Raw genomic sequence first — 24,246 nt, forward strand, 5'->3', positions numbered from 1 at the left:
GAGGCTGCCATACACGGTGCTTCCTGGGCTAGGTGGGAGGAGCTGTGGGGTCCGGGTGAGCTGGGGTCAACATTTCACGCCTTACAGCTGGGTTTCCCCAGGGAGGGAACAGCAGAAAGGTTCGTATTTCAGACAGATGTCCAGATGGAAGCAGGAAAGGCAGAGGTGAGGGAAAAGTTCTGGAATTGGAACTGAAATCAGGGAAGAAATCAAGGATCTCTGGTTCTCGGAGAACACGAGGCTTTGGACATCACACCCATGGTGAGAAGGCTCGATTGCCCCTATCCTTCCAGAGACGTGTAGACCCTCTGCCTCGGAGTGCTCAGGTAAGAGCAACAGCAAAAACAGGCAGGGGATGGAGTGCAAGGCCAACACAACGTCGCAGAAGACCACGGCAGACACAAGGCCCAGCACCTGACTCTGGCAATTTGGCCCAAGTGTCAATCATCTAATTAGGTAGTGTGATATGACATCATTATTGCCCTACTGGCTAAGATGTTGGGGATTTAGTTAATGTAAAGTCATATTGTATTTTGACTTTACCAGTGTAATAATATCTTAAAGAGCAGAGGTGATTAATTCTGTGCTTCCCCCCATGTGTGTGTGTGTGCGTGTGTGTGTGTGTGTGTGTGTGTGTGTGATGTATAAAATGTCAGTACTGGGGATTGAATCCAGGTCCTCACACTAGACAAATGCTTTTATCACTGAACACTGTCTCCATCACTAATTCTGCTTTCTTTATTCTTTGCAAATCCCAATCAGAGTGAAGCATTTGGTTTTGATTTGGGGAAAGTATCAGAAGAAAGAAAAGAAAAAACCCTGACATATTCAAAGGAAAGATTTCCATTACATTTTCATTCACTTGTGGCCTGTGACTGTATGTGGGGTGAGGGTCATGGCCACCTGGGGGGGGGGGGTCAGAGGACAGTCTACAGAGCTGACTCTCTCTTTCCACCATGTGACTGAATGTGGGGTGAGGGTCATGGCCACCTGTGGGGGTCAGAGGACAGTCTACAGGCTGGTTTTCCCCTTCCACTGTGTGGGTCCCAAGAAGAAAGAAATTAGAGTCACAGGTTTCTATCTATCTCCTTCTCCTCTGTCCTTCTTTCTCTCCTGTCTAAAGGTGGAAGGTGAAACCGGGAGGAAAAAGGGTGGAAAAAAGAAGAACACACAGAGTAGCTAAAGCTAGCTACAGTCTCAAGCATAAGAAAAAAATTACAGACAAGCAGGCACTTCTGGAAATCACAGCGTGAGTTGGAATAAACAGTTAAACATAATAGGGCAGAATATCTCCAACCTCACTGAATATATATTTGTGATGAATAAATTTTAAATGTATGTATTATTTATCTGTCATCTGTTTGTGTGTATGCACATGTGTGCGTGTGTGTGTGTGTGTGTGTCTGTGTGTGTGTGTGTGTGTGTGCAGTTGCTCGGCTCCCTTCCCCTCCTCTTTTCATTTATCCCCACAGTGAGCCGCCATCTCCCAGCTAGCCACCACTCCTCTTGGCAGCCTGGGAGAATTGACAGGAGACAAGGCATGAGGGAGGCAGCTCAGAATCAGTCTGGCCGCCTCTGGTGAGCTCTGAGTTCTAGGACCTAGGAGAACTGTTTAATGACCACTGTGACGCACGGGGGCTGAGGGGGACTCTTGTGATCTTAGGCTCAAAACTAACCCTTGGTGAAAATACTGAGGCTGGAGGGGAAGCCAGAGAAAAGAGCAAATGGGGCTTTTAGTGTATGAAGTGAAGGAGAGGATGGAGACAGACAGATGATAGAGAGATAGATGAAGACAGAGACAGACAGATGATAGAGACAGGTTGAAGATGGAGACAGACAGATGATAGAGAGATAGACTGAAGATAGAGAACAGACAGATGATAGAGACAGATTAGGGCCAGAGTAGCATACTTTGTGTGTCTGCATGTCCCCATGTGGGGTGTGTAGTTGTTGGATTATTTTTGGTTTTTGTTTTGTTTTGTTGGAATCTAAGGCCAGACCCTCAGGCCCAGGGTTGGGGTGACAGGTCTGGAGGGGGAAATCTGTAAGCCCACCCACCTCACTTAAGTTAAAACAATCCTGACCAGCATAAAATTGCTTTCTGTGACACTCTGCGACTTAAAAGAGTACAAAATATATACAAAGAAAATGCCACCCACAAGGCTAATTCTCTCTAAGTCTGAATCTGGGCGTGGAGAGGCTCAGGGGTAAGGAAACCAATCCCACTGGTTTTCAAAGTGTGTTTAACTTTTGGTCAGAATTAGCTACGTTTCTTTATGTTGTGGTTCTTAAACTTCGGGGCTCTGTTGCATATTTTATGAGAACTCCTGCCCTTCTTGTCTGAAAAAAATGAGTGCACACATACAAATTCACATATGCTGTTGGGAGTTCATCAGGTCCCAGAATAGAAGGGACCCAAATTAACAAAACAAAAACACTCCCTAGTGTGAGATGCAAATATTTATGCCAAAAGGCCAGCTAATCCCACAGACATCATCAATTTTTCTAACCTTTAATTTTTGTCTCTTTCTGAAGTGTGTATAGGTATTTCTACAGTTTGTGCATTTTAGAAAGAGTGTGTAAAAGAAAGGACCAAGGTCCTGCAGCTGTTTGTGACTGAAAGTGTCTTAAAGGGGAAAAGGGAGCCTTCTAAAGGAAACTCGAATCTCTCCTCTTTGCCATCCCAGCAGAAGCAGCCTCAGTACTGAGGTCCCCGAGTGTTGGGGGCTGGATGGGTGGAATAGGGTGGAGGAGGGTGCTAGATAAAAGAACCCAATAAAATAGCCAAACGCCCAGAAAAGGTAGCCAAATGTCCAGCTGTGGACCGCCGTAACCACCAGCAGGGTGGGGGAAAGGGTCTCTCACAGCTCTGTACAGCAGGAGGGCAGGGGCGAATGGGGCAGGGACCTGAGGATGTGGAGAAACGCTGCATCCTGGCTTGCTCCTGTCAGGAAGGACGGAGAGGTGTGAGCTGCAGCACACGGGCCACTGCAAGGCGCCTTTGACGGCTGTGCCTGGCCCAGGACCCCTCTCTCTGTATTTTCCTGTCTCCTGTGAGGCAAGCAGCTTCACCCATTTGCTCCTGCCATGATGACATTCACCTGCATCCAAGAAGCAAGGACAAGGGGCTGAGATCTGTAACTGTGAGTCAAAAGATGGATTCCCCCCTTTAATCCATTTTCTCGAGTATTTTTCACACTGATTGATGGACAGTCTGACTAACACGCCATTTCCCGATCCTTCTGTTTTAAAATAGGTCCTCTTTGCATAACACACTGATTCAGCTCCCAGCTTATCTCAGCTGGAATGGCGTCTGCCTGCTAATGATCTGACAACACAGCTCCAAGAAGACAGCGACTAATTCATCATGGTGACTCCAGCTCTTACGACTGGGCCTGGAGCATAACGGACGGGTGGGTGGGCCTCTCGGGAAATATATTTTAATAATTAATGTTGTAGTTTTAATAGAATAAACACTATTCCGCTTTGTGCCTATGAGGCCTTCTTTGAATTTGTTTATTTATTGCCACTTCCACAATGTTAGCATTTCTTCTATCACTATTTCAGCAATTACTGTGATAACAATCAAATTGGGTAACGCCTCCTGGTCACAAAAAAACAAGAAAAACATTTATTTGAATTCAGTGCAAGCTTGGTTCATTAGAAAATGTGAGCGCAGCACAGCTAAAAAGAAGGCTATAACTGAAAGGACGTCACTTCCGAGAGCTGGAGGAAGCTGGCTTCTCACCAACTGGTGGCTTTCACTCATCAGTGCACACATGCAGGTTATGGCTGCCTGACTGCTGCCATGCGCTGGTCTAGGCAAGGGACACAACAGAGGAGAAGAGAGAAGAGAATAACGGAACCATCAAAGAGCCTTTGAAGGGAAAGTGGAGAAAACTGAGCAATAAAATATAGTACATAAGAAAGTATCATGGCTTCAGGAAAAAGAATATGGATGGAAGGATTAAAAAATGTGTGTGTGTGTGTGTGTGTGTGTGTGTGTGTGTGCACACGCGTGCACATTTGAAATAAGACAGCTAGGAAAAACATCACCACCGAGAAGGTAACACTGAGAGAAGACTTGAATGAAAGGAGAAAGAAGGGAATAGATGTCTTAAAGAAAATTCTAGGCCCGTGGTTCTCAACCTGTGGGTCACAACACTTTGGGGTATCAAACAATTTCACACGGTTCATAACAGAGGTTTACATTACAGTTTGCAGCAGTAGAAAAAGTACAGTTATGAATCAGTTACAAAAATAATTTTGTGGCTGGGGTCCCCACAACATGAGGAACTATATTAAAGGGCCGCAGCTTTGGGAAGGGTGAGGACCACTGTCCCTGGCCATCAACAGGAAGCACAGAATGCTCAGGCAGATCTCGGCCTTGCATGGTGAGGGAGCACAGAGGAGGCCAGGGAGGGCAGGCAGCCTGACAGCGGGCAGCCTGACAGCGGGGGGTGAGGCTGGAGAGGATGGGGTGACCGTAGTGAGTTTGGGCTGTGAGGCTGAAAGGCACTGGATGGACATGAAGCCATTTGCCATTTCTGGGGCCTAAACTCAATCATTGTTTGCACTGCCTTTGAAAAGCACTAGGCTGCATCAGACTCCAGACTCTCATGAAAGAAAATGGGAGTTCAGAAAGATTTCCCAGAGCCTAATTGTTGAGTCAGACACATGGCTCATTGGTAGGAGCTCACTCAGCATGCACGGATTCCTGGGTACTGGGGATAGTGGCACACGCTTGAAGGTCAAGGTCATTGTTGGTAGAGAGAGTTCAAAGTCAGCCTGGACCATGTGAGGCCCATCCTAAAACAAACCAGCTCAGGACTGATTTCTCTTTAATCACAATAATTTCTGCTACAATACACCCTTCATTTTAGAGTAATTGCTGATCATCTACTTCACAACAGATGCTGTAGATGTTTTTTCACGCAGAAGAAGAAATAAGTGAGGCCGCTTACAGAGCCTTGCGGGTAGAGAAGCAAGCACGGAAGGCATCTCCCTGGCAGTGGCAGGAGACATGAGATGCTCCAGGGTAGCCGAGAAGCAGAAGAGCCCGCACACGAAGAGCCCTAGACGAGAAAGCATCTGTGTGCACACGAAGAGCCCTAGACGAGAAAGCATCTGTGTGCAGACAGCATTTCTCACCAGCTTTCGTCTGCACATTCCAGAGTGCCTGCGAAAGATGGCTACGTGGGAGTTTTCACCTTGGCATGAGGGCAGGCTAAGGGGGAAATTCCTTAGGGCAGACAATTACAACACGATTTATGTTTTCAATAGTGCAAGCATTCCCCAAGGCCCGGTGACAGACAGGCCTGTAAATACATTAAACTCAAGAAATCCTTGCACAATTGCCAGCCAGAGAAGACCCCACCCCTTCCAGATTCCAGCATGTTTAAAGGCAATTACACTTGAAATGTAAAGCCTGTAGCTAATCAAAGGAGAGACGGGCATTGCGAAATGACACCCTCCCAGCCCCCAGCATGTTGATTTAGCATTTGTTCAGCTCTTCAGCTAGTACCGACTACAAGTGTAGGAACAATTAGAGGGGCAGCCCGCCCAGGAGGGCTGGGCAGAAGGGGCAGGCAAGGCCCATCCAGGAGGGCTGGGCAGAAGGGGCAGGCAAGGCCCATCCAGGAGGGCTGGGCAGAAGGGGCAGGCAAGGCCCATCCAGGAGGGCTGGGCAGAAGGGGCAGGCAAGGCCCGTCCAGGAGGGCTGGGGCAGAAGGGGCAGCCCGCCCAGGAGGGCTGGGCAGAAGGGGCAGGCAAGGCCCATCCAGGAGGGCTGGGCGGAAGGGGCAGGCAAGGCCCGTCCAGGAGGGCTGGGCGGAAGGGGCAGGCAAGGCCCGTCCAGGAGGGCTGGGCGGAAGGGGCAGGCAAGGCCCGTCCAGGAGGGCTGGGCGGAAGGGGCAGGCAAGGCCCGTCCAGGAGGGCTGGGCGGAAGGGGCAGGCAAGGCCCGAGGTGGAGTCCAACCCTGTGAAGTGGGCAGTGCTGGGAGACGCACAGGCAGCTTCTGGGGCCTCTGGGCCTGTGCAGCGGGGGCCACGTCCTTCGTGTGACCCCGAGGAAGTCACCTCCGAGAGCTTCGGCCTTCGGGACTGTGAACAGCGCCAGTGCCCACTTTGTAGGGTCCTTTGAAGACAAAAATGATTCCAATTTTGCTAACTATGTAAAATACCTCCCATCACGACAAAAGTCACTGCTTACGGCATTTTGCTTGACTGTGATCATTAAGCCAAACAGAACATTTAGAGCATTTGGAAAGGTCCTGGGAAAGCCACAGTCAAAAATGCGGACGCTTTGGAACTTGTGGGCATACTGTGTGTTAAGATTTCAGAACGAGCTGGGAATGTGGCTCATCAGTAGAGCACTTGGCTAACATTTACAAGGGCTTACACACACACACACTCTCTCTCTAATACACACACACATACACTCTCTCTCTAATACACACACACACTCTCTAATACATACACACACACACTCTCTCTAATACACACACACTCTCTCTAATACACACACACACAATTTCGCCAGATTCTCAGCTTCTCCGCTTAGCCGCCATTTGGCCAGAGGCCAATCACTAGACTTTACATCTTCTACTCTCTGTGTCTGGAGAAGGCATTTTGGTGGTCATTTAAAATGTAGGTCAGATGTTTCAGACCTAACCCCTCTAAGAACTCTTTAGAATTAATGTGATGTCGTGAGTGGAACACTACACCTCTGACTCAGTGGGATGGATTTAGTTGAAGCCAAGGTTTGCTAAAAACACTATGTAAAATTATCACTAACCTTTACACAGTATATAAGGTGTATATGAAACATAAAATTATAATAAAATAAATTTTCATTATGAATATGGAAATATTGTAACATCTGTGAACGTTTGCAGCATTTGGGGTCCTGTGCTGTGCTAGGAATTCGATAACAAGCACAGAGCTGGGCCCGTGTGATTGGACAGCAGGTGTTGGCTGGTATTGGCTCTCACGGTCGCACACGTACGGATGACACAGTTTCAGATATGGCTGCAGCTCTGTGTGGCCCGAGCGTCACGCGTCCGGAGTGATGGGAATGTGTAACTCACCACCCAGGACCTCAGGCCATCTTGGTCCTTTCAATTGTTGTTTACTTCGACTTCTGCATCTGGCCTAACGTTTTCGTGACTAAGGAAGAGTTCTCCAAGGCACAGCTGAGCTCAGCAGGCCTCCAGCGCTCGCTCGAAGAGCTCACAACACTTTCAAGTGGCAGCAGAACCTCCTGATTTCACCACTTTTCGGGAGCTTCACCTTCTCTTTCCCCATCAGCACATTTGGCGAATGCATCGGCTCCTGGTGTTCTCTTGCTCTGTGACTATAAAGGTCAAGTAACCTCTCTGATGGCAGGACATTCGTTCAGGATAATGTGAGTCTATGCCACTTGTGGGATTCACCTCTCTCTGTGGGTTCTGAAGATTAATGAGGTCATCAGGCTTGGCAGTGAGTGCTTTGACCAGCTGAGCCATCCTGTTGACCTTAAATGAGCTGTTTTCTTATTTCCTTTAAAACAGGGCCATTATTTTATACCATTTCGTGGATAGAGTAAAATTTGTTGAGATCAGAGGCTAAAGCTAAGCAAGCGTCCAGTTCCTGGAGCCGCTGAGTGCTGGATTTCTCGTTCCTGGTGGAACATTCAGGGCACCCAGACAAAGAGTAATTGTTAAAGCAATGCAAAACTAGCCCAGAAGTAAAGACCGTTCTAGACTAGTGCCAATAAAACACAAGTGTCAAAAAGGCCAAGTTCACCCACAGGTCACTAACCTTTAAAGCTGCCAACGCAAACTGAACATAATTAAGAAACCAACCAAATTCAAACAATCCTCCCGAAAGTACTTAACATACACGAGAAAAGAGGCTTAAACTTGTTAGAAACACAAGAAGTAGTAAATACGGCCCATAGCCAAGAAGATCTGCCAGGGCTACCAATGCCAACAGATGCCCAAGCAGCACAGATTGCAGGGTTGCTGGGAAAGACAGTGAGTAACGGCTGTAGCTGCCACCAAGTGTCTTCCACGGAGAAAGCACCTGCGTGAGCTCCGTGACCCTGGACTGGCAGTCACGCGTAGGCGGGTCCCCGGCTCACCGGCCAGCCCCAGCTCACCGGCCAGCCGGTCCAGTTGACTCAACAAGCTTTGTGTTCACTGGGAAGCCCTGTCCCCTAAATAAGATGGGGAGCCGTTTAGAAAGGTATGTGACGTCCATGTCGACATCCTGCTTCCAAAGGCGGGCTTGCACACTCGCGTGCGCACACACACAGGAAAAGAAATGCAAGAGCAATGTAAGGCGGAAGATCTGCGCAGAAAGAGCAGCTCTGGGTCTCATCAAAAGGCGTGAAAATGAAATGAAATAAAGCCCTTTTAGCTGGGCAAGGTGGTGAAGGCCTTTAATCCCAGCACTCAGGGAGGCAGAGGCAGCAGATCTCTCTGAGTTCAAGGCTAGCCTGGTCTACAAAGCTAGTCCAGGGCAGCCAGGGCTACACAGAGAAACCCTATCTCAAAAAACCAAAACATAAAATAAAGCTCTTTTCACCCATCTCCAGAAAATCTGAAGCTGAGATTTTTCCCTCATGAACAAATGGTGGGCAGAAAAGTATGTAAATCCTCCCTGGCAGGTCACTATGTAGGTGTTTGAGTGGGGAGAACCCAGAGCAGTGAAATCTCTCTGGACTGGAAAGGATCTCAAGACTCACGTGAACCAGCTTGTTTATGACTAGAGAGACAGTGAAAAGACACATTGGAAAGAGACGCGGCTGCTGTGGAAACATCACGGGCTCTCCAGCCCCGCCGTGCTGCTCGCTGTAAGGTCGCGAAGTGCTCTCTGAGTCCCCTCCCAGGAGACTGCCAGATTTGGGTGCTCACCTAGCACAGCGGCACACGCGGATGCTGGCAGACTGAGAGTGCTGCCTGAGAATCATTGTCATCACTCTGCAAAGATGAGGCCCCCATCATGAAGCTGCTGGGACGGTGTTCCGGCTCCTCAGAGCCTCTGGGATAACAGACCTTTGCAGACTGTTTGTTCTATGTAAAGAGCAATTTTCCAAATGAGAGCTAGTTTTCTTTTCCCTAGTTGAAGGCCAGGCCACACCTACAGAGAAGCCTATCACGGCTACATGGCTGCTGGGAACAGGACCTGGGAATGGAGCATCGCTGGGAGAAAACCACTGCCGCATTCAAGACCAAAGTAACACGTGGCAAATAATCAGAACAACAGTCTCCAGCTTGCACCCAAGAACCTGGAGCCTGCTCATGGCAGCGTTCGCCTTATTTTCCAAGCTCTCGTCAACACTGTGAGTTACACACGAGCGCTCCCCATCACTGCCACGCCTAGATTAGACAGACAAAGCTGAGACACTAGGGAAGATGCTGAGGTTAGTGTAGCTGGATTTTTTCTCCTAATGACCCAAAAGAGAGGTTCTGTTCCTAACTACCAAGTGCTAGTATTCTATGGAAGAAACGCGCTGTCTGTGAGAATTAGGATTTCAAATGATACATCTCAATTAGAGAAAATTAGCCTCCTCCTCAACAAGTTTCCCCAGGGGAAGCTCGAGGCTGGAAAGATAAAAGATAATGTCACTGTAAGATGGATAGAATTGGGGTACCAGGAACAAACTGTGTCATTGAATTCACGAACAAGGAAGAACACATACACACATACATAACCCACACACTCACACATAACACACACACACTCACAGCAGAGACCATTCTGATCATGCTTGGGCTCCTCCCCCACACCTGTGTAAGTCTGTAAGTTTTTGCAGTTATGGGAGCTTGGGAAGATGAGCATGCATTTGTGGATGAAAATTATGATGGGAAGATTGAAACAAATGCTGGGCCTCAAATCCTAGAGCAGAGAGATGAGAGCTCTTCACACACGTAAAAGCTCTTGTCCTAAGAACAGTGCCTGGGGTTCACGGGAAAATCCTTAAACATCTTTAGGAAATGAAATTAGGCTGCATAGGCGCTAAGGAAGACTAGATCCGACACACTCGACAACAGCTTAATCCAGCGCCTGAAGTGTGACCGTGGCACTCCCTCACAGAGCGCTGGCGGTCTCTCCAGCTGGAAGAATCAAAAACCAGACAAGAGAACTGAAACAATACTGTAAGACGCCTGCAGTTTGAGCACATTTACCCAGGACCTCCAGCTTAGAGTTCTGGCTGTGATCTCACCTCTGGCGGGCAGGAGCGTGTCCATGTGCATGTGCGTGTGGCAGCATCCGCATGTTAGTTACTTGTGACAAGGGACAAAGGGGAGGAGGGCTTGTTTTGACTGGCAGAGGTGTGCTCCTGGTGGGGGTGTGGCAGGAAACAGAGGGAGGCGGGGGCTGGTGCTCGGCTCACTCCCTCTTTTCAGCCCAGGAGCACTCAGGGAAACAGCACAGCTTGCAGCACCAGTGGACAAGCCAGCTTCATTGACACATCCAGACACTCCTCCACAGGGCTGTGGAGGTCGAGGTCGGTGTCCCAGATGACCCTGGCTATCAAGTTGACAGTAGCAATTATCACCCCTTACTTAGCTGTTTGCTGCCTCCCTGGTGTCCAAGTGCTGGCTCAGAACTCAGTGTGGAATAGATACAGGAGGGCAGGGGCCGCAGGGAGGCCATGCACAGGGTGGGGGGCGGGGGCGCCGCAGGGGAGCCATATTCAGGGCAGAGGCCACAGGGAAGCTATTCACAAGGCCCTCATCTCCCATGACTGGAAAGAAGGCACCTGAGCCTGAGTGATGAGAAATGACAGCGTCTCTCGTGGTAACACAAACACCAAGTGCTCATGGCAGTACTGTGGGGTTGGCGCTGTCATCCACCCATTTCCAGGAGAAGCCCTGAACGATGGATGAGGGACAAATTAACTTGCCCTCATCATAAAACTGTAAGTGCTGAGCCCTGGACGAGGCCAAGCCACCAAGACTTCATTTTTAATTTGTATGCAACTGGGAGCCAGTCTCAGTGTAGAACTCAGTGTTGGGCCTAGAGGGTGGCCCGGCAGGCAAGAGAGATTGCAGAGGGCCTGGGCTCAGGTCCCAGAACCCACAGGAGAGAGTTTACAACCAACAGTAACTCTAGCTCAAGTGCATATGACGCCCTGTTCTGGCCTCTGAGAATGGCGAGGGTGAGCCACGGACTTCTTGCAGTGCAGGAGATGAAAGTCAACAGCTTGACTCATTCATTCATCCCCAAGAACAGCTTTGATGTTCCTTACACACTCGCATCTTGATCTTTCCGGCAGGGCATTGCTGGGAACTGCTATTGTTCTCTAACTTACAAACAGGCAATTCCGCATCTACTACAGAGCTGGAGTTAAGGTGACTCCCGCACAAATTCTATCTAAACACTTGATCTGGATGTGTGTGGACTGGTAAGCCAGCCTCAGTACAGGTAAGCTGTACAGCTTTGCCAACTTAGCACTTTCTTCTTTAATTCTAGAATGTTCCAAGTCAAGCACTACCTATAAAGAAACTCAAAATTAATTTAAACTGGATAAAAGAAAATGATAGTTCAGCAGTTTCTGGGCCAACAGAATTTACGTTTATCCACCCATCAAATTATAGAGGGACGGATGCCAGACTGTCACAGACGTTGTTAGTTCCATCTGCAGACAGGACTCAGGTGCTCCAGCCTGGGGCAAGCGCCACCCGCTGGCCTCAGATGACGGGCAGCTGAAAGGGTCTCCTCCAGAGACTCCTGGAGTGGCTCTGCAGAGGGTGCGCAGTGCGGTGACAAAGGCTGGGGCAGAGTCTGGGAGGCGGAGGCAGGGATGCCCGGGAAGGCCAGGAGAGAAGAAGGGAGCTGCGCTGCCTCCCCAGGAGGTCAGCACACGCCAATGCTGCCTCTGAGTTCCACATTTAAACACTCAGAGCGAAGGTCTGGGCTTGCTTTCTCCTCCAGCGCCCTGTCTTGGATGAGGCACATCCCCAACTGTGATTTATAACTACAGTGTAGCCACACACACACAGCACACCCGGCACCGTCCTCCTGCAGTACAGGAGACGAAGCTGACAGTAGCCCTGAAGAGGTGTCCTGCAGGTAGGGCCGAGGTGGGAGTAGGCTGATGGTTACTGGACTTCTTGTCAGCTTTGGATGAGGAGTTAGGCAGGACTAGCATAAAACACCCTGATGGAAGGCCTGGGGAGGAGAGAGTCATTTCTGCTGGTGATTCCAGGTAACAGCAGTCCCTGAGGAAAGTCAAGCAGGGCAGGCACGGAGGCAAGGCCACGGAGGAACGCTACTCACTGCTTGTCCTCAGAACCACTCAGCCTGCTTTTCTGGAAAGCCCAGTGTCACCTCCCCATTGAGACCAATAAAGAAAGTGCCCCCCAGGCTGCCTGCAGGACACTCTGCCCTGCGCTTTCTCAACTGAGGCTCCCTCTTCCCACGAGACTCCAACAATGAGCCCTCACAGCTGGAACGAAGCAGAATTAGAAGCAGAGCCTTTGGGGACCTCCAAGGACTGTCTGGTGTTTGTCGTGTTTGTTGGCATGGCTGGGGGTCAAAGCCAGGCCTGCACCCGCCTTTGGAAGTGGGCAGAGCTACGCCCAGACTGCCTCAGCTGCCCTCTTCCTGCTTTCTCACTGTCTCTTGTCTGGGAGGGAAAACGAACACAAGACTGACACAGGAGTCTAAATTCTTCCACAAGACGGTCTTGTGACACTCACTCAAAGCCAGGGTACCATGCTTCCTTAGTGACACGGTCTTCGGCTCAGAGCCCTGCTGGCCACACAGCTCCCTCGTCCTCCGCTGCACCTCAGCACCTCATAAGACAGCAAGCTTGGTGGACGAGGCAGGCGTCCCGAGGCTCTGAGCATCCTTGGCTCCTCTACCAGAAGGGCCTCTGAGTAGGGGGTCTCCACTCCCTACTGAGTTCCTCTGTGGGGAGACGCTGGTCCCCCTTGGATCACCTCTGGTTTAGACCAAAGTGTCTTAAGTGTGGCCGGCACCCTGATCTAGGATCTCTCAGCTGAATGTGGGGATCATGAAAATGTTGGCAAAAAAACCTTCTGAATTCACAGTGACCGGAACAAGACATGTGAGACTCCCATTCGTGACCTCACTTCTGCCTTGATTCCAGACACACGGCCTGACGACTTTGTACTAAGCACATGCATGTGCCATGCTGTATTTTACCTTCCTAGAAACAATTGTTCTGTTCATTTCTTCCCATTTTTGACCTGCTTGCTGCACACCCAGTATGTTGATCTAGAGCCTACTTAATAGCGAGAGTGTTCATTCTGCCTTATTTTCCATTAGTATGGCACAACCGGAGACAGCGCACACAAAAGGTATGTTAAGAAGTGACAAATGGCAGGGCATGATGGCATATATCTGTCATCCCAGAACTCTGGCAGCTTAGGCAAGAAGATCAGGAGTTTAAAGTCAACTTCAGCCACGTGCTGAAGGGCTCAGCTCCTGTGAGCGTGTCCTTCCAGGCAGAATGGGCAGTGCACGAAGAAGGTGTCTGAGGGGTAACTGAGGTCCATGATTAGTGGCAGAAAGTAAAAGGATCCTCGCCTAACTACAGGGGCATTTGCGGGGTTCCGGAAAGAGACTCTAAGTGTGTCTCTCACAGGTCAGTTTGTCTAGGTCCAGCCATGGTGGATACGATCTTCTGCACCATAAGATTTTTTTCCCCAAACTTTCTGACATTTTTGCTTCCAAGGAGACATACTGATCCTTCAAGATAGGACATCCAGCAATTCGGCCGAGCACAGGTAGCCACAGAGGTCACAAACCCGTGATCCAGGTAGGTAAGCCTTGTCCACCCCATGATATTTTTACAAAAACATACCAGCTAAAACATAGGAGCTACTGCATTTAACAGCGTCCTGGTGAACAGCGTGCTCCTTGCACTAAACCTCTTATCATTTGCAATTTGATGTTGAGCTTAGCTTCCAAAATTATGGTGGGTTTTTTCTTTCTTCAAATTATGCAGCTTTGAAAGTATATATCATATAATTGCTTTTCTTGGCAGAGGGAGTGATTTTAAATTCCTGGCTCCATGCGGGCTGAGCTGTTAGTCTCCTTGGCACCTCCTGTTCCTTTTTCGCAGGCAAATGGCCAGTGCCCAGTGAGTCCTTGCCCATTCACTTTCTCTGCCACGATTAGCTGAAGAAGTTCATGGAGAACGAAGTCGGCCACGCACCACGTTTGGTCCAGTGAGAACATTTGCTCATGCCTTCTCCGTATTCAGATTACCATGTGGACTAAATTCCTGCTATGCTCTTCTGGTGGGAAGCCCTAAAGAAAACAGTTAACTGAGGTGAACATCTGCCTCGGACCCCAGGCCAACTGCAGTCCTCACACCTTTCTTTCGGGAGAGTGAAAACAGATTGTGAAGAAAATACAATGATCTCATTGTAGGACTTCTGGCATGAATTTGATGCCAGTCTAATTCTGCAACCTACCTCAACCCCTCTTGGAAACCACACAGAAAATGTTGTCAGGGGTACAAACCTTGTTTGCAATGAAACCAGGAGACAGAACATGCTCTTCCGTCTTCTTACCTATAGGAACTGGGAAGCAGCCGACAGATTGCACCTCGGAAATTACTCCCTCGTAAGGGACTATGCCATCTTACAGGTAAAGGAGCTACTTGGAGTAGGTTAAATCAAACCTGAGGAAAAAAGGTGAGGGAGGTATGTGCAGAGTGATGGGTCTGGGTTGGCTATGGCACAAAGAGGTAACAAAGGCAAACCCTGACCTGGTGGAGGTGGCCTCGCACGGCCCTGCGCCTCAGTTGCAGCAAAGCAGGTGGAAAAGTGATGGAGATGAACCATGTAACCTAGACAGACTCAGGAATGTGGCTCCATAGCTGCATTTAAAATCAAAAGTCCTCCATCAGGCTAACAGGAGGTCAGCTCTGCAGCTGCCTACTGTGTGAGCTCATCTCTCCTATTACTTTTCTTTTGCTGTGATAAAACATCATGACCATAAAAGCAACTTATTAAAGTGTTTAGTTGGGCTTACAGTTTCAGAAGGCTAGAGCCCATGATGGGGGAGAGAAGGCATAGTGTCAGAAACAATGGTGACTTCACATCTCTAAGCACAAGCAAGAGGCAGAGAGAGCACCCTGTCCTCAGTGACACACCTCCGCCAATGCGGCCACACCTCCTAATCCTTCTCTAACAGTTCCACCAGCTGTGAATCAGGTATTTAAACAGTTGAGTCTACGAGGAACCATTCTAATTCAAATTCAAAGCACCACAGATTTCCTGGAGAAGCTTGAAGAGACACTTATTCATTCCAGAAAGGGTACTGATGATAGCCCATGACATATGAGACCCTATCTCAAAAACAAAGCAAACAAACAATCAAAACCATGTCAGACTACACATAACCATTTGCAAAATTGGATGGATGGATGGATGGATGGAATGACGAATTCTTCCTGCCCCGAGTTACTGCTTTTTAAAGTTTGTATTGCCTAGTCCCCCTCAGGATCCGAATTTTGAATTAGACATCTTTACTCCTGCTGGCTTTTTCTAATGGATAATAGGGGTCAGAGAAGTTGCAGTGATGCCGATCGGTAGATGAACGTGCTACATGGTGGAGTTGTACATCTTTGATAACCTTCTCTCTGAGAACATTTTATTGCTTTTGTGGGAGATAAAACCAGTTAAAAATAGAAACTGTCAGTCACTGGGATACTGAAAAAGAAGAAACACTGCTCAGCTGAATCACAGAATTTTCTAATGTCAAAATACAGCAAATCAGACTGACTTGGTAGGATATCACCCAAGTTTATTGTGAAACCATTACGTGCTCAAATAGCACTTCCTGTACAAAGATTATGAGATGATTTTTGCACAGATTTTTGTTTTCTGTCTTTGGCATCAAGATCCATTTAATTAGAATTTATTAAGTACAATAAGTATAAGGCATATAACAAATTGTTTAATAGTAGAAGTAGAAAGTCAAGACCAGCATGCCTACAGAGAGAATCATCTCAAATCCACTATCTAAGTCTCCATATACAGGGACCAGTTCCTTTTACACATGGTATCTGGAGCCTAATCCAAAATTCTGAGTTCTGCATAAGACATGTTAATGCTCTGATTAGTGTTAACTTAGAGTGTAGCAGTGCGGCCTGCCATCCCAGCACTCTCTCATGAGGTGGTTGGCTGTCCTCGGTGACCCAGCAACTTTGGCGAAAGCCTGAATCACAGGAGACTCATTCTCAAAACCCAGCCACCACCACCAACCCTTCCCCACAGTTCTGGCTGGTTGGAGTGTCTCGTGCTTGTGATTGTGGTACTTGGAAGGCAGAGGCAGGGGGTACCACAAACTGCGGCCAGCCTGCGCTATGCAGCAGCAGTGAATCTCACAAAACCAAAATGGCAACACACCCCTCCTCCCAAGTTAACTTTTGTAGCATGATTACAAAAAGCTTATGGCAACTCTTCATTTTTAATTTTCAACTAGATTAAGCTTAAAATTTTCAGTTCCTGGCAACTGTGTCATTCATTGCTTTTCAACAAATATGGCTGAAGTTTGGATCTGCACAAGGTCCCCACTCCTGAAATGGAGGGACAGTGGTCTTTCACACCCAAACTCTTCACTTTTTGTTACCTCAATTGTTTCCACCACCTGAAGTAGTTAGTTAATAGTAGTCGTTATAATATAATAATAATTATAGTTGTGTCTTTCAGGAATAGAGATCATCACACTCTTGACTATGGCCGTACTACTGAGAAAGAGAAAAAACAGGAAACAGCGAGATGAAGACTCAGAAATCAGCAAATAACATCCAAACTCATAGGCAGTGTGCCAGCCCCACACCACACACTGAACTAGAGGGTGAGTTTGGGGACAGGAACAGACACCATTTATCTATATTGTAACTACACCATCTTCAAGGCCCACCACAACTTATTTCCATTATCAGTACCACATCCTAACGCCGACTTTCTATTCATCTAAAGCTTAGTTTCTATTCGTATGCAATGAGATGTGATCATACATAATGTGTGATTTTAGAGTCCCAACCACACCGTGTTAGATGTATTTTTGTAAAATCGTGTTGATTTTGCAGTTTTTCTCTTACCCCGGCCATTACCCAACAAATTGAGACTCTATTATATTATTTGTTTACCAAGCTTTACAGAACAATCTTGAGCAATTTTAATCTATTCATAAGCCTCTGTGCTAGTATGGCTTCTGCCCAGTGTAAATCCCAGAGATACAGGACTTCATGGCTTTCTCTACTGAGCTCCCTCTGCCCCTAGCTAAATCCTCCTGCTTTCTCCTCTAACTCCTTCTCCCCTGGTTGGCAGGAAGTCCAGCCCTAATCTCTCCCCTGCTCAGTGATTGGCTGTAAGCTGCTTTATTGGCATATCAGGGGACCACTGGGGAGCAGAGTTTACACAACACTGAGTCAGGAGATTCTCTGAACAAGGCTTGCAACCAGATATGGGGGAAATCAGCTTTTGAATTATACCGTAACCTTATGCCTACAGTGCAGGGCTTTAGAAACAATTTAGACTATGACTGACATTAAAATGCCAATTTAAAAAGCAATTTAAATCTAAGTTGTGGCCTCCTAGCTTTGTGTATTACGGTTTGAATTTTAAGTGTGCCTTGAAGAGCCGTGTGCAGGAAGGGCTGGCTCGGTCTGGTGCTGAGGACATTGGCGGGATTGTTGGGCAAGGCCCAGTGAAATGGAGATACAGCACTGGGCATGTGTCCTTGAAGTGGACATTTGCCTCTTTGTTTCTTTCTTATGTCCATGAGGTGGACAGACCCTCCCTTCCGCATGCTCCCGTGAAAGCCAGACAACGGGAGAAAGCAAACCAGAAGAACCCTCCAATCTGTGAGCTAAAATAAGGCTTTCCTCTCTCTGTTTATTTATCTCAGATACCTGCGACAGCGCTGGAAAGTCTCCCACAAGATGATGACAGACTTGAGTTCACTCTGACTGAGCCGCTGGGCTGTCCTTGCTTTACTATAAAGTACAATGGTCACGGTATGAGCCGCTGGGCTGTCCTTGCTTTACTATAAAGTGCAAATGGTCACGGTATGAGCCGCTGGGCTGTCCTTGCTTTACTATAAAGTACAAATGGTCACAGTATGCCAGATTTCTGCCTCCAAAGCTCAAGGTCACTCTTCGGAGTCTGTGACAACAAAGTCTCAAGTCAAACAACGAAAGAAGTTGAAAGAAAAAAAACGCATTCAGAACTCACGTGAGAAATCTGAGGAGACGTGAGCGCAGCGTGTGCTCTGACCCAGGGCTAAGAGTGCGACAGTGACATGTCTGTCAGTCTGCTGACTGACCAGCAGTGACAGAAGTCAGCGGGCCCAGAGGAAAGCTTCAAGTGTCTGGAAAAGTAAAAGTACCTTAAGACTCTACAGACAAGACACCCGCTCCCCTGCCTCGGCCTGGATTGGTAATGGTGTGGGAACACTGAGTGCTCCCCGATAAGGATGTGGGAACACCGAGTGCTCCCTGGTAAGGGTGTGGGAACACTGAGTGCTCCCTGGTAAGGGTGTGGGAACACTGAGTGCTCCCTGGTAAGGGTGAGGGAACACTGGAGTGCTCCCTGGTAAGGGTGTGGGAACACTGGAGTGCTCCCTGGTGAGGGTGTGGGAACACCGAGTGCTCCCTGGTGAGGGTGTGGGAACACCGAGTGCTCCCTGGAGGCTGAGCCTCTGAGCTCTTCCCTACCCCCCTACAACCTCGGGGAGGGCAGCACCCGGCTGGCTAAGGCCATGTCCAGACCCTTACTGACTTTTGCACTTCTTCACTGGTCAGGCTCCGGCTTCAGGAGTTACACCAAGCAAAGGCTCGGTCACCTGATATTTCCCACGCGTGCTGGCCGATTTCACATCAGCTTGACAAGGACAGGGTCATCTGAGGGGACTCCACCAGAAAATGCCTTGTCAGATTGTGCTGTGGGCAAGCCTGTAGGGAATTTTCTTAATCTTGATTATTGTGAGTGGTGCCATCCCTGGCCTAGGGAAGGGAGAGGTGTGGCCTGTCCCCTCCCTGGTGTAAGGGGGAAGGTGTGGCCTGTCCCCTGATCTAAGGGGGAAGGTGTGGCCTGTCCCCTCCCTGGTGTAAGGGAGAAGATGTGGCTGTCCCCTGCCCAGTGTAAGGGAGAGGTGTGGCCTGTCCCCTGATCTAAGGGGGAAGGTATGGCCTGTCCCCTGCCTGGTGTAAGGGAAGGTGTGGCCTGTCCCCTGACCTAAGGGAGAGGTGTGGCCTGTCCCCTGCCCAGTGGAAGGGAGAGGTGTGGCCTGTCCCCTGCCTGGCTCCCCTGACCTAACAACAGCTACTCCCAGTGCCTGTGGGAGCATCAGGGCGATTTCACAGGCACAGTTGGTGCAGCGGGTGTGCTAACTCCGGAACAGCGCTCTGAAGTCCACCAGCCCTCACTGGGGTCTCTGAAGAGGAAAACGAGGCTCACAGACAGTGAAGAGTGTGGCCCACGCTTACCAGGTGCCGAGTGACACTTGGGCTCCCTGTGTGTCAGCCTCAGGTGAAAGCAGCCTCCAGCTGACCCTCTCCGTGCACAGAAAGAGCTCTAAAGCCATGCAGTTAGCATATATGGTTCTTACAGCCAGTGACATCAGGGCGCCCGATTTACACAGACATAAAGAGCAAGACCAGAGGAGAGCCACGCGGTCCACCAGGAGGAGAGCCACACTGTCCACCAGGAGGAGAGCCACGCCGTCCACCAGGAGAGCCACGCCGTCCACCAGGAGAGCCACGCCGTCCACCAGGAGGAGAGCCACACCGTCCACCAGGAGGAGAGCCACGCCGTCCACCAGGAGGAGAGCCACGCCGTCCACCAGGAGGAGAGCCACGCCGTCCACCAGGAGGAGAGCCACACGGTCCACCAGGAGGAGAGCCACGCCGTCCACCAGGAGGAGAGCCACGCCGTCCACCAGGAGGAGAGCCACGCCGTCCACCAGGAGGAGAGCCACACGGTCCACCAGGAGAGCCACGCCGTCCACCAGGAGAGCCACGCGGTCCACCAGGAGAGCCACGCGGTCCACGCGGGGCAGAGTCAGCAGGACTCACGCTCTAGGTGTCTCGTCTTCGAGCTCACTTATCTCAAGACAAATAACCTGCAGGGAGGGGTTCCGGCCCGGGGAGACACGGTGAGCGGAGCCCAGATTGGCCCAGCCACTGCCCGAGCGTGTTTTCAGCCTGTCCCGAGCAGCCGTGGCATAACTGTCGTGTTCCTGGCCCGTCACACGCACACCGTGAGCACATCTCGGCTCACCTCCCCAGCTGCTCCATAGCCCTGACTCAGATTGAAACCGAAAAACCACTTTCATCTTCACGTCACACGACAGCCCACCAGGGAAAGCACACTCCTCACAAATGCGGCTTTACATGGGAAGCCATGCTCCCCCAGGGGGACTGCCCGGGCCAGGCCACAGGTGAGCCTGCGGTTTCTGAAATCTGTCCACACCTGACCACAGAGGAGCCTGCGGTTTCTGAAATCTGTCCACACCTGACCAGGGATGAGGCTGCAGCTTCTGAAATCTGTCCACACCTGACCAGGGATGAGGCTGCAGCTTCTGAAATCCGTCCACACCTGACCAGGGATGAGGCTGCAGCTTCTGAAATCCGTTCACACCTGACCACAAAGGAGCCTGCGGTTTCTGAAATCTGCTCACACCTGAGGGTGGAGGGAGGAGAAGGATGGGTCCCTGCGCACCGGCCTGGGGAAGGAGGCAGAGACGCTGCAGGGAGTCCAGGTGGCCTGGTCACCGCACATCACGCCCACGGGGTGACCCACAGGAAACGGCGCTCTCACAGAAATGATGTGTAATAAACATTTTTCTTACTTAGAGTCCTGAAGCCGCCTCCTCCAGCTCAGTTCTCCATGTGCACAATCCTACTGGCCCCGATCCTCGGTCCATTGACATGACTCCGTGAGCAGTTCAAGACCCTCCCACACACACCGTGCCCCAAGGAAGCGAGAGCTGTAATTGCTAGAGTATTGTCCACCCTGTTACTAGCGTGTGTTAGTTATACACGACAATGTATAATGTGCATGACCACGTCCAGGCCTGCAGTGGGACTGACCAGTCAGGTTCCTCCTACTTTCAAGTCTGTGTGGTGTGTGTGTGCGTGTGCGTGTGCGCGTGCGCATGTGTGGTGTGTGTGTGTGTGTGTGCGTGTGCGCGTGCGCATGTGTGGTGTGTGTGTGTATGTGTTTGTGGTGTTTGTATATGTGTGTATGTATGTGGGGAGCTGTGTATCTGTGTAGCATTTGAATGTGTGTATGTTTGTGTGTGTGTGTGTATGTGTGGTGTTTGTGTATGTATCTGTGGTGTATGGATATGTGTATATGTATGTGGGGGAACTGTATATCTGTGAGGCGTGTAAATGTGCGTAGGTATGTAGTGTATGTGTGGTGTGTGGGGTGTGTGTGCATGTGTGGGGTGTGTTGTGTGTATGAGATGTGTCACCCATGAGTTTCATGACTAGAACTAGGGTGAAGGGCAGCTTAGATGACAGCGGCTAACAGACGATCATGCTCCTCTCTCCCTTGTGACTGCCAGCTGCCTACAAGCCCTACAACACTTTTTTTTTTTTTTTCCTACAACACTTTTTTACACACGTGTACACAGCAACGTGCCAGTTTCCTTCCCATGTGAAGGTGTTTCACTATTTCTCTTGTTGTGTGACAAAATCATTTCAAGGAAAGAGGCTTAGGTTGGCTCCGGGTTGTGGGGGAGCAGCAGCGGGAGCAGCAGCGGGAGCAGCTGCTGGCCATGAGCAGGAGCGCCAGTGAGCGATGCCCTGTGCTCATGCCTGCATGGTCTGGAAGTGATGGACACTGGTGTCTAGGCCCTGCGCTCACACTTGAGTGGTCAGGAAGAGATGGACACTGGCGTCCAGGCTCTGTGCTCACATCCTAGTGGTCAGGAAGAGATGGACACTGGCCTCCAGCTGTTCAGACGCACGACCATAATGGGGGCCGTTTCTCGATCGCCAGCCAGGGTTCCAGGCTCTTCTTCCAGAGTCTGAGAGAGCTGGTCTCACACTCACCCGGGGTGGTCTGAGGGCTGTGCTGCGGGAAGGAGGCCCGGTGCCTTAGTCACGGATTCAGTTAAACAAATGAGCAAGGCTGAGACAGTCCATAGCACTGCACCTCAGAACAGCTAAGGGTGGAAATCAAACCCATCACTGCGTACAAAGGTAAGTCATCTGCTTAACTGCTCTTTCCGTATAAATGCGCGTGTTCAAGCATCACACAGTTCCACACATGCAGGCACGTACAGTCTGTCAACTAAGGCGCACTAACTAAAAGATGCTACTAGAAAAGATCTAAAGTAAACAATATCTAGATAATGTCTTTATATTATCTGTCATGGTTTCTGTGTTGAGTATTCAGCTTAAAAATTGTCTTTTCAGATGTCTTACTGGCTTGACATCATTCCTAATAATATTAGCAATATTTTAACTCTGTATTTGGTTTTCTCTAAGATGAGGTCTGTTAGTTGGCAAGGACAGCCTCAACTTTGCCACCCTCCTGTCACGCCCCTCAAGAGCTGGGCTTGTAAGCATGTGACACCATTCCCAGCTCAGCACTTAAGTCTGTAATAAAATTTTGTAATTTTGCTTTCCCCATAGAATAAATGTGTGCAACTTCATTTGTACACATAAACTCCTGTGACTTCAGCGACTTTAAGAACTGCTTCATCAGGAGAGACAGGAAGAATGTGTCCCTCACATTTTAGTGTGACCATCACTTCCCCTTGTGTGTGAAGTTTGTATAGCACATGAACTGCGTATGAACTCTGTTTCAGTGCTGTATCTGCTGAATCCAGGCCTTCCACACGTTAGAATCTGTAGTGCAATCACGGATCGTGATGACGCCGCCATACAGGCTCCTGAAGGAGCCTCAGTCCTGTTGAGACACAGCAAATGAAATCCTTGCCTCAGACAGTAAGCGTCTTCACCACAGAGCAGCCAGGTCACCATAACTCGGGCTGTTGGGGTGTGGCTCCAGAGGAAAGAAGACAAGCCGTGTGCTGGTGGGGGTAGGCGAGAAGGAGGCACAGGGCTCTGGCCGGCCGCACCTCGAGATGGGCTCAGCATGTCCGTCACTCCTCGGCAGTGGTCCAGGGTCTCAGAGTAGCAGGGAGACAGGAACAGGAACAGCTGGTTGAGAGTGAAGCGTGGAGCACCGTAAATTCCAAACTAAAGGTTTTTAGAAGGAGGCTCGTTTATAAAAGCAAATGATGTCAATTACCAGAAGATTTATTCCACAAACACAGCAGCAAGCTTAGATTTTACTGTGAAGCTTTATATAAAGACTAATAAAGTACTAATCTTCATTTGTGAACTTATAATTTTGATTCTATTAAATATTCATATTACAAAAGCTTTATTAAAAAGGTTCCTTTGCTTAGTCCTGTGTGTGAAGAAACAGAAAGGGTTCATTCCTTTCTTCTTTGTAGTTTTTGTAGGGTTTTTTTTGGGGGGGCTGGGTTGGGTTGGTTTTTGGTTTTTAGTCTTTGGGGGCAGGGGCAGGTTGGCCTACATTTGCTACATAGTTCATGGCCTCAAACTCATGGCAATCCTCCTGCCTTAGGTTTGTAAGTACTAGCCTTACACAACAGAGCCACCATGTCTGTTCTGAATCTGTTTTTCCAGTGCTGGGGACTGAACCTAGGGCCTCACACATGCTAGGCCAGGACTCCGCAGTGAGTTGACCCCAGCCTTGTTTTTTAACAGCGAAAAAGGTGTCTCCAAAAGTTGGAAATCAAGGCAGAAAGAAAGCAAAACAGATGCCCGGGATCAGACTGACGTACCAGCAATGGGCCTGGTCCTGTGATAGCTACCAAGTGTAGGAAACACACGGAGGAGAAAAACCTTCCTGTCCTTTTTGTTACCCTCAAGGCCCGCTGAGAAAGGAGGCAGCCTGGACAGACATAGCTTTTCCCTTACGCAGGAGTGGCCCAGAGCTGTCCCTCCTGAGGAAAGAGGCAGCCTGGACAGTTAGAGCTTTCCCCCTACAAGGGGTTGCCCAGAGCTGCCCCTGCTCACTTTCTGGGAAGTCAGGTGACACCCTAAAATCCAGGAGCTGGGAGGTCCACTATCTACCCTGGCTGTGTGCCCACCTGGCCACTTCCAACCTGCTCCTTCTCCACCCAGTGTCCATCCGTCTCTGTCTCCTCCGCAGGGGCACACTGTCTTCTCAGCAGGGCCACACTCTCTCCTCAGGGCCACATTCTCCTTAGCAGGACCAC

The sequence above is a fragment of the Meriones unguiculatus genome, chromosome 5 (genome assembly GCF_030254825.1).
Source record: "Meriones unguiculatus strain TT.TT164.6M chromosome 5, Bangor_MerUng_6.1, whole genome shotgun sequence".
Lineage (NCBI taxonomy): Eukaryota > Metazoa > Chordata > Mammalia > Rodentia > Muridae > Meriones > Meriones unguiculatus.